We start from the raw sequence: 7,686 nt of genomic DNA on the forward strand, positions 1-7,686 counted from the left end.
GGCCCCGAATAGCCAAAGTAATTTTGAAGAAGAAGACCAAAGCAGGAGGCATCACAATCCCAGACTTTAGCCTCTACTACAAAGCTGTCATCATCAAGACAGCATGGTATTGGCACAAAAACAGACACATAGACCAATGGAATAGAATAGAAACCCCAGAACTAGACCCACAAACATAAGGCCAACTAATCTTTGACAAAGCAGGAAAGAATATCCAATGGAAAAAAGACAGTCTCTTTAACAAATGGTGCTGGGAGAACTGGACAGCAACATGCAGAAGATTGAAACTAGACCACTTTCTCACACCATTCACAAAAATAAACTCAAAATGGATGAAGGACCTGAATGTGAGACAGGAACCCATCAAAACCCTAGAGGAGAAAGCAGGAAAAGACCTCTCTGACCTCAGCCGTAGCAATTTCTTACTTGACACATCCCCAAAGGCAAAGGAATTAAAAGCAAAAATGAACTACTGGGACCTTATGAAGATAAAAAGCTTCTGCACAGCAAAGGAAACAACCAACAAAACTAAAAGGCAACCAACGGAATGGGAAAAGATATTTGCAAATGACATATCGGACAAAGGGCTAGTATCCAAAATCTATAAAGAGCTCACCAAACTCCACACCCGAAAAACAAATAACCCAGTGAAGAAATGGGCAGAAAACATGAATAGACACTTCTCTAAAGAAGACATCCGGATGGCCAACAGGCACATGAAAAGATGTTCAACGTCGCTCCTCATCAGGGAAATACAAATCAAAACCACACTCAGATATCACCTCACGCCAGTCAGAGTGGCCAAAATGAACAAATCAGGAGACTATAGATGCTGGAGAGGATGTGGAGAAATGGGAACCCTCTTGCACTGTTGGTGGGAATGCAAATTGGTGCAGCCACTCTTGAAAACAGTGTGGAGTTTCCTCAGAAAATTAAAAATAGACCTACCCTATGACCCAGCAATAGAACTGCTAGGAATTTACCCAAAGGATACAGGAGTACTGATGCATAGGGGCACCTGTACCCCAATGTTTATAGCAGCACTCTCAACAATAGCCAAATTATGGAAAGAGCCTAAATGTCCATCAACTGATGAATGGATAAAGAAATTGTGGTTTATATACACAATGGAGTACTACGTGGCAATGAGAAAGAATGAAATATGGCCCTTTGTAGCAACGTGGATGGAACTGGAGAGTGTGATGCTAAGTGAAATAAGCCTTACAGAGAAAGACAGATACCGTATGGTTTCACTCTTATGTGGATCCTGAGAAACCTAACAGAAACCCATGGGGGAGGGGAAGGAAAAAAAAAAAGAGGTTAGAGTGGGAGAGAGCCAAGGCATAAGAGACTCTTAAAAACTGAGAACAAACTGAGGGTTGATGGGGGGTGGGAGGGAGGGGAGGGTGGGTGATGGGTATTGAGGAGGGCACCTTTTGGGATGAGCACTGGGTGTTGTACGGAAACCAATTTGACAATAAACTTCATATATTGAAAATAAATAAATAAATAAAAATATTCATGTACTAGTCTTTGAGCAGATATATGCTTTTACTTCTCTTGAATAAATATCTACAAGTGGGTTTATGGTATGGTACATGTATGTGTAACTTTTTAAGAAGATGCCAAACTGTTTTCTAAAGGAGTTGTTATTTTAGATTCCTATTTGCAGTGTATGAGAGTTCCAGTTACTCCATGTCCTTGGTGAAACTTGGTTTGGTCAGTCTTTTACATTTTAGCCACTCTAAAGAAGGTGTGCTGGTGTCTTATTTTGGTCTAAATTTGCATTTCCCTAATGACTAATGGTTTTGAGTATATTTCACAAACTTAATCTGTACATCTTTGGTGAAGTGTCTGCTCCAATATTTGCCCATTTTTTGATTGGGTTGTCTTCTCATTGTTGAACTGTTTTATATTCTAGATACAAGTCCTTTTTTTGGATATATGTTTGCAAGTTTCTCCAAGTCTGTGCTTTGATTTTCATTTTCTTTACAGTATCTTTTGGAAGTGAAAAATTTTTAATTTTTAATGAAGACAAATATATAAATATTTTCTTTTAGAGTTCATGCTTTTTGGGTCATATCTATGAAAGCTTTACCTAACCAATGTCATTAAAATTTATCCTATTTTTCTTTAAAATTTTAATTGTTTTAGGTCTTATATTTAGGCCTATGGACCATTACAAGATAATTTTTTATGTAGTACACATAAGTTGTTTTGGCTACCTAGGTCTTTTGACTGTCCACATAAATTTTAGAATCAAATTGTCGATGTCCTTTTAAGAAAACCTATTATTTGATTGAGACTGTGCATCATCTTTAAAGAAATTTGGGAATAATTAACATTTTAACAATATTGAGTCTTCCTATACATAAACGAGTCCTCAACTTTGTTCTTTTCAAGATAGTTTTGGCTATTTTGAGTCTTTTGCATTTCACTTAACTTTTAATATCTGCTTGTCAGTTTCTGAAGAAAACCTGCTGGAATTTTGATAAGGACTGAATAAAAATCTATAGATCAATTTGGAAATAAGATCATCTTAATAGTGTGTCTCCCAATCCAGGAACATTGAATGTTTCCCCATTTGTTTAGATGTTTTAAAACAGTTGTCTCAGCAATGTTTTATAACTTTCGGTGTACAAAACTTGCATTTCTTTTATTAAATTTATTCTTAAACATGGTATTCTTTTTAATGCTTTTATGAATGAAATTATATTCTTAATTTTTATTTTCAGATCATTCACTAAAGCTACATAAAAATATAATTTGTTTTTTGTATATTGATCATGTATCCTGTGACCTTGCTGAATTCACTTAATAGCTTGAGGAGTTGTTTTTTGTTGTTGTTGTTGTTGTTATTATTTGTTTTGTAATTTCTCTAGAATTTTCTATGTAGATCACCATGCCATCTACACATAGGCATGATGGTCTACACTACTTTCGTTTCCTCTGATATGTATGCCTTTTCCTCCCTTTTTCTTCCAAATTGTGCTGGTAGAAGCTCCAGTACAATTTGAATAGAAGTGGTGAGAATGAACATCTTTGCCTTTTATGCAATCTTAGAAGTGAAACATTCAGCCTTTCACTATTAAGAATGTTTGCTGCAAGTTTTTTTTTTTTCCTTTTTTTATAGATGGACTTTATCAGGCTGAGGAAGTCTGTTCTACTCCAAAACTGTTTTACAGTTTTTATCATGAATAGGTATTAGACTTCTGTCAATGCTTTTTCTGTGTATATTGAGATTTTCATGTGGCTTTTGTCCTATATTGTCTCAATATGATGTAAAACAATTAATTTTTGGATGTTAAAACAACCTGGCATTCCTTGGTTATGCATCCATTTGGTTATGGTGCATAATCTTTTTTATATGTTCTTATATGTTGTTTCCTAATATTTGCATCTATGTTCATGAAGGATATTGGCCTGTAATTTTCGTTTCTTGTGATGTTTTTGTCTGGCTTTGGTACAAGTGTGGTACTGGCCTCATAGAATGATTTGATAAGTATTCCTCCTTATTTTTTGGAAGAATTTGTGGAATAGTGGTATTATTTCTTCTGTAAGTATTTGGAGGAATTTGTCAGTAAACTTGTGTAGGCCTGAGCTTGTCTTGTGGTAAGATTTTTAACTTTTTAACTTTTAATTTTTAATTTTTTTACTTATTTTAGGCATATTCAGATGTTTTTTTCTCCTTCAGTTGGTTTTGGTATTTTGTGTTTTTCTAGGAATTTGGCCATTTCATCTAAATTATCTAATTTGTTGCCATAAAGTTCTTCATAATATTCCCTTAAAATCTTTTAATTTAACTTGGAATGTTTCTTTTCTAATATAGGCATTAAAGTCATAAAATTTCCTCTAAGTATGCTTTAGCTGCATGTCATAAATTTTGATACATTATGTTTTCATACTTATTCAGTTCAAAATATTTTCTAACTTCTTATTTGATCCATGAATTATTTAGAAATACAGTAAAACTTTGGATTGCAAGTGACTTGTTCTACGAGTATTCTGCAAGATGAGCCAAGATTTCTAATAAATTTTAACTTGATAAGCGAGCAATGTCTTGCAATACAAGTAGTATGTGATGCCAAATGTCACATGATCACAACTGAGCCAATGGTTCTTGAAATTCACTTTGATATATGAGTGCTTTGGATTACAAGCATGTTTCTGGAATGAATTATGCTAACAAACCAAGGTTTTACTATATGTTACTTAATATCCAAACATTTGTGGAGTTTTCAAATTTCGTTCTGTTGTGATTTCTTTCTTTTCTTTTAAGTTGGCTCCATGTCTAACATGGGGCTTGAGCTAACAACTCTGAGATCAAGAGTCAGATGCTGTACTGAATGAGCCAGCCAGATGCCCCTCTTTTGTGATTTCTAATTTAATTCCATTGTGGTCAGGAAACATACCTCGTAGGAACAACATACCTTCAATTCTTTTAAATGTATTATTGCTTTATGGGGTAGTATGTGCTCTATACTGGAGAAAATTCCATGTGCATTGAAAAGAATGTATAGTCTACTGCCATTGGATGAAGAGTTACATAGATATCTGTTAGGTCAAGTTGGTTGAAAGTGTAATTAGAATATTTTGTATCTTTGCTGGTTTTCTGTCCAGTTTTTCATTGAGAGTGCAATATTGAAGTCTCCAAATATTATTGTATTATCTATTTCTCACTTCAACTTTCTCAGTTTTTCTTAAATATATTTTGGGGGCATTGTTTTTATATACATATGTACAATTATTGTAGTTTACCTCTGAATTGAACTTTATATCATTATAAAATGTGTCTTGTTTCAAGTGGGCTTTTTTTTTTTTACCTTAAAGTCTATTTTTCCTGGTATTATTATAATCATTCCAGCTCTTTTTGTTACTGTTTGCATGAATTTTTCCATCCTTGTACTTTAACCTATTTGTGTTTTTGAATCAAAAGTGTTTCTTTAAAGTTGGATGCTATTTTTAAGTCTAGTGTATCTTTAAAATTAGATCCTGTTTTTAATCTAATCTAACTTCTGTCTTTTATTTGGAGTGTTTAATCCGTTTATACTTAATGTAATAATTGAAATGGCAGGATTTACATTTTCCATTTGATTCTTTGCTTTCTATGTATTTTATGTATTTTTTGTTTCTCCATTTTATGTGTTAAATAGGTGTTTTCAAGTATACCATTTAAATTCCTTTATTGCTTTTTTTGTTTTGTTTTGGTGACTTGCTTTTTTAAAAACAGACTTTGTTTTTCAGAAAAGTTTTAGGTTCATGGAAAAATTGAATGGGAAGTATGAGATTTCCCATATGCTTGACTTTTTTTACTATGTATTTTGAAGTTATTTTCTCAGTGTTTCTATGGAGATTTCAGTATGCATCTTAATCTAAATCAAACTAGTTCAGATTAGTACTAACTTCATTTCAGTGATAGAGAGAAACTTCACTCCAGTATAACTCCCTTACCTTTCTATTATGAGCTTATTAACACAGATTTGTAGTTATTATTTTATATAGTAGTCTTTTAAGTCAGGGGAAGAATTTAAACTATGTATTATAATGTCTTCTGTATTTACTTGTTCAGTTACCTTTAATGTTACACTTTGTTTCTTATATGGATTTGAATTACTCTCTAGTGTCCTTTCCTTTAATCCTGTAGGATTCCCTTTAGTATGTTTTGTAGGACAGGACTGCTTATGACAAATTATCTCTGCTTTATCTGTGAATGTCTTTATTTCTCCTTAATTTATTATTTTGAAATAATTATATATTCAAAAGAGTTGTAATAACAATACAGGCTCTGTAATGATATCCCCTGTTACACTGCTGATTTTGATAATTTGTGTCTTCTTTCTTTGTAAGTCTTATTAAGTTTGTCAATTTTATCAATCTTTTGATTGATAAGTTGAACTGGATTTTTTTAGATTTTTATCTACTATTTCCTGTTTTCGATTTTGTTGATGTTTGCTCTGATCTTCATTATTTATTTCCTCCTCCTTGATTAGGGTTTATTTTACTCTTCTTTTTATGTTTTTTTCCCTATTTTTTGGGGTGTGTGTGTGTGTGTCTGTGTGTGTTAGGAGTTTAGATTAATAATTTTAAACAGTTCCTCAGCACTGCTTTAGATGCTTCCCAGAAAGTTCGATATGTTGTATTTTTATTTTCATTCCATTAAATATATTTATTAATTTCTTTTGACACTTCTTTTACTCATGGATTATTCAGAAGTGTGTTGTTGGGTTTCCCAGAGTTTGGAGACTTTACTATTATCTTTCTGTTTTTGATTTCTGGTGTGATTCCATTGTGGAGAGAGAATATACTCTGTATGATTGCAATTGTTATAAGTGTAATAACATTTGTTTTATAGTCTATCCTGGTGTATATGCTCTGTGAGCACTTGAAAAGAAGATGGTATATGTTGTTGTTGAATGGAGTGTTCTGTGAATGAACATTAGATCCTAAAGTTTGATGACACTGTTGAGTTCTTTAATACCTATGCTGATATTCTGTCTAGTTGTTCTATCAATTATTGAGAGACAAACATTGAAGTCTTTCACTATAATTGTGGATTTGTTTATTTCTCCTTTTAGTTCTATCAGCTTTGTTTAGCATATTTCAAAGCTCTGTGTTTTGGTTCATGCACACTTAGAATTACTTGATCATTCCAGTGGATTGTTTCTTATCATGATATAATGTCTCTCTCAATTATTGGTATTTTTTTTGCTCTGAAATCTAATATATATCCATTCCTGTTGACTCTTGCAAATTAATATTGACATAGTATTTTTATTTTCATTTTTTTACTTTCAACATACCTTCATTGTTATATTTAATGTGAGTTTCTTATAGACACATAGTTGGGCCATGTGTTTTTTAATTCACTGTACCAATCTCTGTCTTCTATTGATATATTTAGGCCATTTAAATTTAATATACATATTGATATATTGGGAATTAAGTCTGTTATTTTATTTTTTATTTTCTATTTCCTCTCTCTGTGGTTCACTTTCCTGGAGTGTTTTCCCCTGCCTTCTAAGGGTTGCTTGAACATTTAAAAAATTCCATTTTGACTATAAATATCTATATTTATCTATAAGTACTATAAATTCTGAGTACATTTCTTTGTATAACATTTTTAGTGGTTATCTAGGTATTATATTATATATACATAACTTCTGTTATAACCACACAGTTCCCTTAGGTTCTATTAAGTCTTTAAGTCTATTTTCTTTCCATTGTTAAGATTAATTGATTTATATGATTTTATTTGTACAATTGATTTATATGATTTTATTTATTATTTCCTCTGTCACCTCCATTCAGCTATTGTACTCATAATTGCATATTGAATTTTGGTTGTATTTTTTGGTTCAAAAATTTTCGTTACTTTTTTTATGTATCTTCTTGTTTTGCGGAGATTCTCCCCACCCCCGTTTGTTTTTGGTGTTTTGTAATTGCTTTGTGAGGCAGTTTTATGATGGTTTCTTTAAAATCCTTGTCAGATTTTAACATATTATGTGTCATCTTGGTGTCAGTGTTTATTGATTGCCTTGTCTAATTAAAGTTGAGGTCTTCCTGGTTTGGGGTATGATAAGTGAATTTCTTATTGGAATCTGAACATTTGAATATTGTTATGAAAATCTAGATCTTATTTAAACCTCTGTTTCCACATGACTCCTTGTACACCACCTTTGCAGAGGC

The sequence above is a fragment of the Panthera leo genome, chromosome C1 (genome assembly GCF_018350215.1).
Source record: "Panthera leo isolate Ple1 chromosome C1, P.leo_Ple1_pat1.1, whole genome shotgun sequence".
Classification (NCBI taxonomy): domain Eukaryota; kingdom Metazoa; phylum Chordata; class Mammalia; order Carnivora; family Felidae; genus Panthera; species Panthera leo.